The sequence below is a fragment of the Rana temporaria genome, chromosome 10 (genome assembly GCF_905171775.1).
Source record: "Rana temporaria chromosome 10, aRanTem1.1, whole genome shotgun sequence".
NCBI lineage: Eukaryota > Metazoa > Chordata > Amphibia > Anura > Ranidae > Rana > Rana temporaria.
The window spans coordinates 58,613,976-58,622,435 of record NC_053498.1 but is presented as its reverse complement, the minus strand read 5'-3'; the positions used below and the strand labels follow the sequence as shown (position 1 = coordinate 58,622,435).

General features: G+C 42.4%; 1 non-coding gene across 1 annotated transcript; it reads left to right on the top strand.

Moving 5' to 3' along the window:
- Positions 1-7,953: 7,953 nt before the first annotated feature.
- On the top strand, positions 7,954-8,025 carry TRNAG-UCC. Its single transcript has one exon. It is a non-coding gene; the product is annotated as a tRNA-Gly (tRNA).
- The last annotated feature ends 435 nt before the right edge of the window (positions 8,026-8,460 follow it).

Below are 8,460 nucleotides of genomic sequence, written 5' to 3'. Positions count from 1 at the left end.
AATGAAGACACTGGAACTGGGGACACAGGAACTGAAGACACTGGAACTGGGGACACAGGAACTGAAGACACAGGAACTGGGGACACAGGAACTGAAGACACAGGAACTGAAGACACTGGAACTGAAGACACTGGAACTGAAGACACTGGAACTGGGGACACTGGAACTGGGGACACTGGAACTGGGGACACAGGAACTGCAGACACTGGAACTGGGGACACAGGAACTGAAGACACTGGAACTGGGGACACAGGAACTGAAGACACAGGAAATGAAGACACTGGAACTGGGGACACAGGAACTGAAGACACTGGAACTGGGGACACTGGAACTGGGGACACAGGAACTGAAGACACTGGAACTGGGGGACACAGGAACTGAAGACACTGGAACTGAAGACACTGGAACTGAAGACACTGGAGCCGGAACTGGGGACACTGGAGAGGTAGGTACAGATTCTGAGGCATAGAAAAAACTCCCAATAGAACCCAGCTGAAGAAGCTTTGGCCGAGGTGGGCGAGTTGGGCAGAGCGATATAAGGTGCCCGCTAGCACCACAATAAAAGCAAAGTCCATAGCCTCTCTCTTTCTACCTCAGATAGGCTGGACCGGATGGCCCTGATCTGCATGGGTTCTTCCTCCTCCAAGGTAGGCGTGTGTGCATCCGCAGAAATGTCAAGACCTTGTGATGGGGAAACTTCCAGGCTGGGCACATACGGAGTCTCATAATTTGGCACACACTGGGCTGGCTGGAGGTCATAACCGTACTGGGGCTTCCTATCCTTGGGTACCCGTAGGCCTTGTGAATTAAGAGCAGACCTGGGAGTGCTGGTCCTCTTGGAAGCAGGGATATATGAGTCCAGAGCAGACATGAACGTCTCCCAGCTGTCCAAGACTGGACTTTTTTCCTGAAGCAGCAGGTGAGCCCACGATTTGACCTGCCCTGTTAGCAAGTTGACGGAGGCTCTAACCTTAATATAGTCCGTGGCATAGGTCCTAGGTTTAAGGGTGAACAATAGCTCACAGTCGGTTTTAAAGCACAAGAAGGATGCACGGCTACCATCAAATTTTTCTGGCATGACAACAAAAGGTTCATAACATGCTGGTTCCGGGGCTGGGCGTGTTGTCCCTTTAAATTTTTGGACTTCTTGTTGTCGTTCCTGAATAGTATGGTTCAGGCTGGAGACTTGCAGAGCCAGGGAGGTGAGCATCTTGTACAAGTCTGCGGACTCCATATTATTAGTTAGTCCATTATGTAAAGGTTTACCTTCTTGCAATTTTTGAACGGCAACCGTCAAAACAGACACCTGTTGACACAGGTTTTCAAGGGGTGAGCATGCCCTGTCGGCCTCAGACATAATGGCTGGTTCGTACTGTCAGGACCGTTAAGGTAAGTACTCACCGAGGCCGAGATGCCGAGGGCGGCTACCTTTGCGACTCTGTGCACCTCACCCCCTGGAGGTGGTAACAGCGAGGAGGGGCACAAAGAGGCACCGGCTACCAGCAGCGGAAGATGGTAAGACGAGAATCACTGGAGATGTGATGCGAAGACACCAGGGGAGCTGTGGTAGATATAGCAGAGATGCAGGTGCAAAAACAAAGTCCAGAAGGCTGAGAGCCTGTTCAGGTCAGGACAACAGGAGATCCAAGAAGCAAGCCAAATGGTCAGAGGTTCCGGAAGGCAGAGAGTCCAAGTCAGTAAGCCAATGGTCAAAGGGAGTGGAGACGGCAGCAGGTCCAATAAACAATCCAGGGGTCAAGTGCAGGAGAAGGCAAAAGAGTAGTCAAGTCCAGATCCGGGTCAAACAGGTAAAGGTTCAGGTTTCTTCAAGGTGTTTCAAACAAGGTAAAGCTGACAACGAACCAGCAATTAGCAAAGGGGAAGGGGCTGGCTTAAATAGGCCGCACTGGCCACTGATTGGTCCACAGAAGTACAGGTTTCAGAACCAGGCTCCAATGGACAGCACACAGAATAGAACTGAGCAGTGGCTCAGAGACAAAGAGCCGGACCTGAAAATGAAGAAGTCCCAGGTTCGATTCTACCCAGAACCAGCTGGGGAATGTGACCGTGAAAGGTCTGTGCCCTGACATCTACACGTTCTAGTTCTCTGCTTTTTTCCAGTGTGAAAGTTTCAGAAAAAGATGATTGTAGAATACCTTCATTGGCTGGTTCCTGAATCACTAATTCTAACTTGTTTCCAATGTTGGTATTAGGGTCAATCAAGGTAATTTAACCAGAGAGCACTGTGTAGCAACAGACACTGTAGACTTGCCTATGGATACCTGGATCTTTTTGGGGTTAACTTTTTTTCGTTGACACTGGATGCCTTGATGTATTTCCTTAATTCTTCAGCGGGATTCTAAGAGCATTCAAAGAAATAGTACCAGGGTTTGGTTTTGCTCTCCATTTAGCAGATAGATCAATAACCACAATTGGTTCAGTAGCAACAGAACTGAAAATGATACCTTGGTACGCTGTACTCTTTAGAAGCATTTGGGTACCACTTATTTCATAATCTGTTTCTTTAAAATGTCTTGAACAAATTTTAAATTTCCATTTTTTATATGAGAGTATGAAGAGGAAGTTAAAAGAGATGTTTTTTTTTTTGCTTGCATCTATTCTATGTGAGCTGCTGATATCTATGAACCTTTTCAGCCCCTTCAGAAGTGCAAATATAATTTGTGAACTAATTTCCATGAAGGCCGGTGTAATACTCCTACAAGAGACCCACTTTCTCTCGAGCATAAATCGTAGAATAATTTCAAATGATTACCCCCCTATGGTATTATGGGGATTCACCCATAAGTCATGCTAAAGGAGTGGCCATAGGGTTTGCCAAGGGAACCTGGTTTACATTGGAAGAGAATAAAGCGGACCCAGAAGGGCGCTACATATTTTTAAGGGAAAAATTGAATGGAGCTGGGATCTCATTGGCAAATGTATATGGACCAAATAAAAAGTCAATCCAATATTTAATAGGGCTCATGGCCGAATTTATGGAATTTAAGAAAGGGGGGGGCAATTATGGCAGGGGATTTTAACCTTAGCTTGGACCCGAAGATGGATAGTATGTCGCATGCAAAGGGGATTGGAATATTCCCGAGGAATAAATTAAAAAAAAAAAAAGCATCAACACCAATTAGTGGACATTTGGCGAACACAACATTTAAAACAAAAGGATTACACATTCCACTCCCCACTCACCTGTGCATGGGATGTACTCAAGAATCAATTTTTTCCTAGTAGAGCATCGGATATTGGAAAGTGGAAAGCACAAACATCGGAATAATCTCAGACCATGCACCAATTACACTCCAAATGAAGATAGGAGAGGAAAAAATAGGAATAATAGCTGGAGGCTGAATGAAGAACTTTTACAGGACAAATAAATAATACAGAGAATAAAGAATGAATTAGAGCAATTCTTTAAGGAGAATAGTACAGAAGGTATGTCAGAGGCCATAGTTTGGAAAGCCCACAAGGCTTATATTAGGGGAATGTTGATTAGGAAGGGAGCGGAAAAAAAAGAAAAGAACTAAGGAGAAAAAAATATCATTAACAAAAGAATATATATATATGAATTAGAACAGCAACATAAGAAAACGAGAGAAAGAACTCCTATTGAACCTTAGTATTAAAAGGTAGGAGATGAGAGAGGTAATAGAATAGGAAACCCGAACGGTTTTTAGCCAAATTAAGAAAGATATCTATGGGGCAATAAGTCAGGAATTATTTAGCGAAACTATTAAAAATTAAAAGAACTGTTAATTACATAGAGAAAATACAAACAAGCACTGGGGGATTAAGACACAAAACACCAGAAATAGCAAAAATGTTCCAAGAATTTTACGGGAAGCTTTATTCAATAAATTCAAAAGTAGAGGTAAAAAAAAAGAAGAGAAAATAAAAGCATTCCTGGAGGAGATCGACCTAGATAAAATCCCAAAAGACAAAATGTAATTTTTTTTAGAGGCCCCCATAACAGAGGAGGAAATAATAAAAATCATACAAGAACTGCCAAATGGGAAAAGTCCCGGACCAGACGGTCTGACGAAACTGTACAATAAAAAAATGTGTAGTCATTTTAACACTGAAACTGTGCTTCTATTTTAAAGGGGTGGGTACGAAGTAGGAGATGCGGAAAGAGGCTCTAGAAGCCACAATATCTATAATCCCAAAAGAAGGTAAGGAGAATACATTATGCTCTAGCTATAGACTGATTTCACTTCTGAACATCGATACCAAGTGATTCTCAAAAGGTACTTGCCAGTAGGATGAAAACACTAATGAAAGATGTGGTCCATGTAGACCAAGTTGGATTCATTCCAGGAAGGGAGGAGAGGGATAATGGAATTAGAACCCTTTTGGCCATTGAGAAAATCAAAGAAAGTGGGGGCCCCAGGTCTACTCCTGTCAATCGATGCTGAAAAAGCATTGGACAGGGTAGACTGGGGCTTCATGCAGAGTACACTCGAGGCTATAGACATGGGACCCAGAATGACTAACTGGATAAAATCTTTATATAATATAACCCAGCTAAGTCGGAGATACTTAGTATTAATATTCCTAAAGCAGAAATGAATGTATATCAAGAAGATTTCCCATTTCGCTGGAGGAAAAAAAGAACTAAAGTATCTTAGAATTACGATAACAACAACTACGAGACACTATATAAAGTCAACTTTATCCTATTGTTAAATGATATTAGGGCAGAACTTAATAGAATAGCACCGGGGCAACTATCTTGGAGCGGTAGAATAAATATCTTCAAAATGGTAATTTTACCCAAAATAGTATATAAAATGCAAATGCTCCCGATTCCACTACCACAGGCATATTTTTAAAAGTTATTTAATATTCACAAAATTTATTTGGAGAGGTAAAAAAAACACGTATTCAATTGACACTACTGACAAAGGAAAAGGCACAAGGGGGATTGGGGGCACCTGATATGAGAAATTACTACTATGCGATAGTCTTATCATGAACAATAGAATGGGCTAAAAATAATACTGAAAAGAAGTGGGTAAATATGGAATCTATAACTAGAAAATGCATTTCCAGCAGAAAATGCGTGGGAATGCTGAATTGCTAACTGGATGAATAGCTTAAATCCGTAAGAAAAAGTTGAAGTGAGAATCAGCATTCCCACTAATTAGCATCTTTTTAAAAGTAATTACCTTTTGCAGGAGCCCCATAAAATTTCTACCATCAAACCTGCCCCCATCAAAATGCCTCCATCATATTTCCCCCCATCTTAATACCACCATCAAAAAACTGCCCCCCATCAAAATACTGCCCCCATCAAAATACTGCCCCCCATCAAAATACTGCCCCCCATCAAAATACTGCCCCCATCACATGCTCTCATTGACTTCAATGTTAAAAAAAGTGTTAAAAAAGCGTAATATTTTAAAAAGTATAAATAGAAGAAAAAAAAGTCCCATCATTAGCTGAAAGAGCTGAACATTTTAAAAGGTTGAATGGTTTTAATATCTGAAAGTATGCAGAAGTTACGCAGAGCCAAAAAAAACGTACGGAATAAAACTTCAATAAAAATTAAAGATAAATAAAAATAAAAAAATACTTAGGCTTCATTTCCACTGGCGTTTTTACAGCCACTTTTCTGAGCGTTTTTTACAGCTTAAAAACGCCTGTAAATGTTATTCTATTGCATCATGCCCACATAGGCGTTTTTGAGCTGCAAATGGCATAGGCGTTTTTGAGCTGTAAAAAAAAACGCAGGACCAGGGCGTTCTGAAGCTCCAGAGTAGAGCTGTAAAAACGCCAGACGTTAAAAAACGCTCAAAAACGCGCGAAAACGCTCAAAAACGCGACCGTGGCATTGTTAAAGCTGCAGCTCACAAAAAAATTTTTTTTTTTTTACAAAATAAACATGGACAGGCGTTTTTAAGCTGTAAAAAAGGCTAACAACAGTGGCTGTAAAAACTCCAGTGGAAATGAAGCCTAATAGTGGGACTGCTGAAGCATTCCCACTAAATATAAAACAGTTTTGTATTTTTTTATTTAACAAAAAATAAATAACTGCAGACGTGATCATATGCCACCAAAAGAAAGTTCTATTTGTGGGAAGAAAAAAAAAAAATGATAAAAAAAATGTAATTTGGGTACAGCATTGTATGACTGCGCAATTGTCATTCAAAGAGTTATAAAGCTGAAAATTGGTCTGGGCAGGAGGGGGGATTTAAGTGCTCGGTAAGCAAGTGGTTAAGAAAAATCATCAGTTATTTTTGAGTCATGAAGAGATTTCAAAAACAACCCATGATGAATCCGCAAAATAATTTTTTTTTTAAATAACTGACAATTTTTTTTTTCAAAGAAAAAAGCCTGACAGGTTCTAATAATCCCTCTCCACTCCATCCAACACTAAAAATAAACAGGATTTTCTTTTATTTATAATGTAACAAATGGGGGGGGGGGGGGGGGGGGACTATTGGTTTGGCAGTTAATATATGATTTCGTAGTGAAAGGGTTAAAAATAGAGAAATAATTGGGGTGTAATAACGAGAAACTGAAAAGATGTTATCATAAGAATAGAGATCTTTATTTCAGCCATGGGACTGAAAGGGTTAAATCTCATTCCCCCTCACCCCCTTCTTCCTCCAACCTTCCACCCCCCCCTACTTTCCTCCCTCTCTGCCTTTTTCAAACTCCCCCTGCCCTTGTTCTACCTTTCCATTTAGAATGTGAGATTATTGATTAACCTTAAAGCATAATGTCTACAGTTACACTCCTGGCAACTTTTGGATATGAGGTAACGTTTGATTCCCCCGGGCCTAGCAGGCTGTTTACCACCAACATCTCAAGCACGTTTTTACAGGCTGATAGGTTTGATTTATGTATTGTCGATCAACAAAAAGTAATTGATTATGTTGTGAAGTTTGGAGGTCGGTAGGCTTTTGAGGCGTGTGTTGGACTGGCCATGAGGGGAGGTTGGAGGCCGGTATGTTTTTGAGGTGTGTGTTGGACCGGCTATAAAGGGGAGGGTGAAGGCCGGTTTGTTTTTGAGGTGTGTGTTGGACTGGCTATAAAGGGGAGGTTGAAGGCCGGTATGTTTTTGAGGCATGTGTTGGACCGGCTATAAAGGGGAGGTTGAAGGCCGGTATGTTTTTGAGGCGTGTGTTGGACAATGCTATAAGGGGAGGTTGGAGGCCGGTATGTTTTTGAGGAGTGTGTTGGACTGGCGATGAGTGGAGGTAGGAACTCTTTTTGTCTTCAGAGGTCAGAGAAGTCTTTCCAGCTTTCTCTGCTGGAGAAATGAGAACTCTTCCAGTCAGTGAGGTCCTTCATGGAGAAGTCCAAGGCCTCACTCACACGGGGTGTATGAATCTGTACCCTGTGTGGGGGCTGCATTAACCCCAAAAAAGGACATCCATGTGGGTGTAGTTGCGCGGACGCACCCTGGGTGTGTTCGGGGGCCGTGCATCGGCACCCACACAGATGTCACATTGGGTACAGTCACTGCACCCCAGTTGACAGCATTGGGACTGCCTACACGGGATGCTGGGAACACCTGTGCATCCCCATTCTGGTAAACATGGCCCTCCCATGGGGTATGGAATAATACCCCCCGTGTGAATGAGGCCTAAGAGTGAATGGAATATTTAGCTCCATTGTGTTGCCAATTTGGGGACCACTGTACCCCTCTTTGTTATTTGGGTGTGTTTTATTACAGGAGTGTTATAGATTGTAGTTTAGGATAAGTTTGGATTTCTTCTGAAGGCACTTTGAGTGAACATGAATGATTTACCCCGCTCAGCGGGGGCGGGCCTTAGAGAACAGAGGCCATAAATGGGCAGCACAGAAGCTTAGGGGTTAGCCTTGCAGCACTGGGGTCCTTGTTTCAGATTCTGACCTGGAAACTATCTGCATGGAGTTTACATGTTCTCCCTGTGCTTGCGTGGGTTTCCTCCCACACTACATGCTACTTTTGCGTTGGTGGTGCAGTGGTTAGCATAGCTGCCTTCCAAGCAGCTGACCCGGGTTCGATTCCCGGCCAACGCCATCTCCAATACTTGGAGTCATTAAAGAGAAAAGCGCTATACAAGGTCAATGCAGAGTATATATTAGCGGTGGAATAAAGAGAATGTGTGGAATGTTTGAGGAAGAAAACGTTCCCCCAGAATCTATAGGAGAACCCAGCAACTGATAGAAGACGCTTAGCTTTGACTGCGATCACACCTAGGCAGTTGCTAAACGTAGTGTGTGAATGGGGCCATAGGAAAGCATTGTCTGAGTTTAGCTGCGATAGATAACTATCTATCCACAGCTAAAACCTGAATTCTAGTCGCCCGCGTGAAAGGGGTCTATAAGTCACTGATCACCACCATTACAGCATAGTGCCAATAACTGCGTAAATTCCAGTACATACACCACAGTTAGTAGAAGCTATAACTTTCGCACAAACCAATTAATATACACGAATTGTTTTTTTTTATT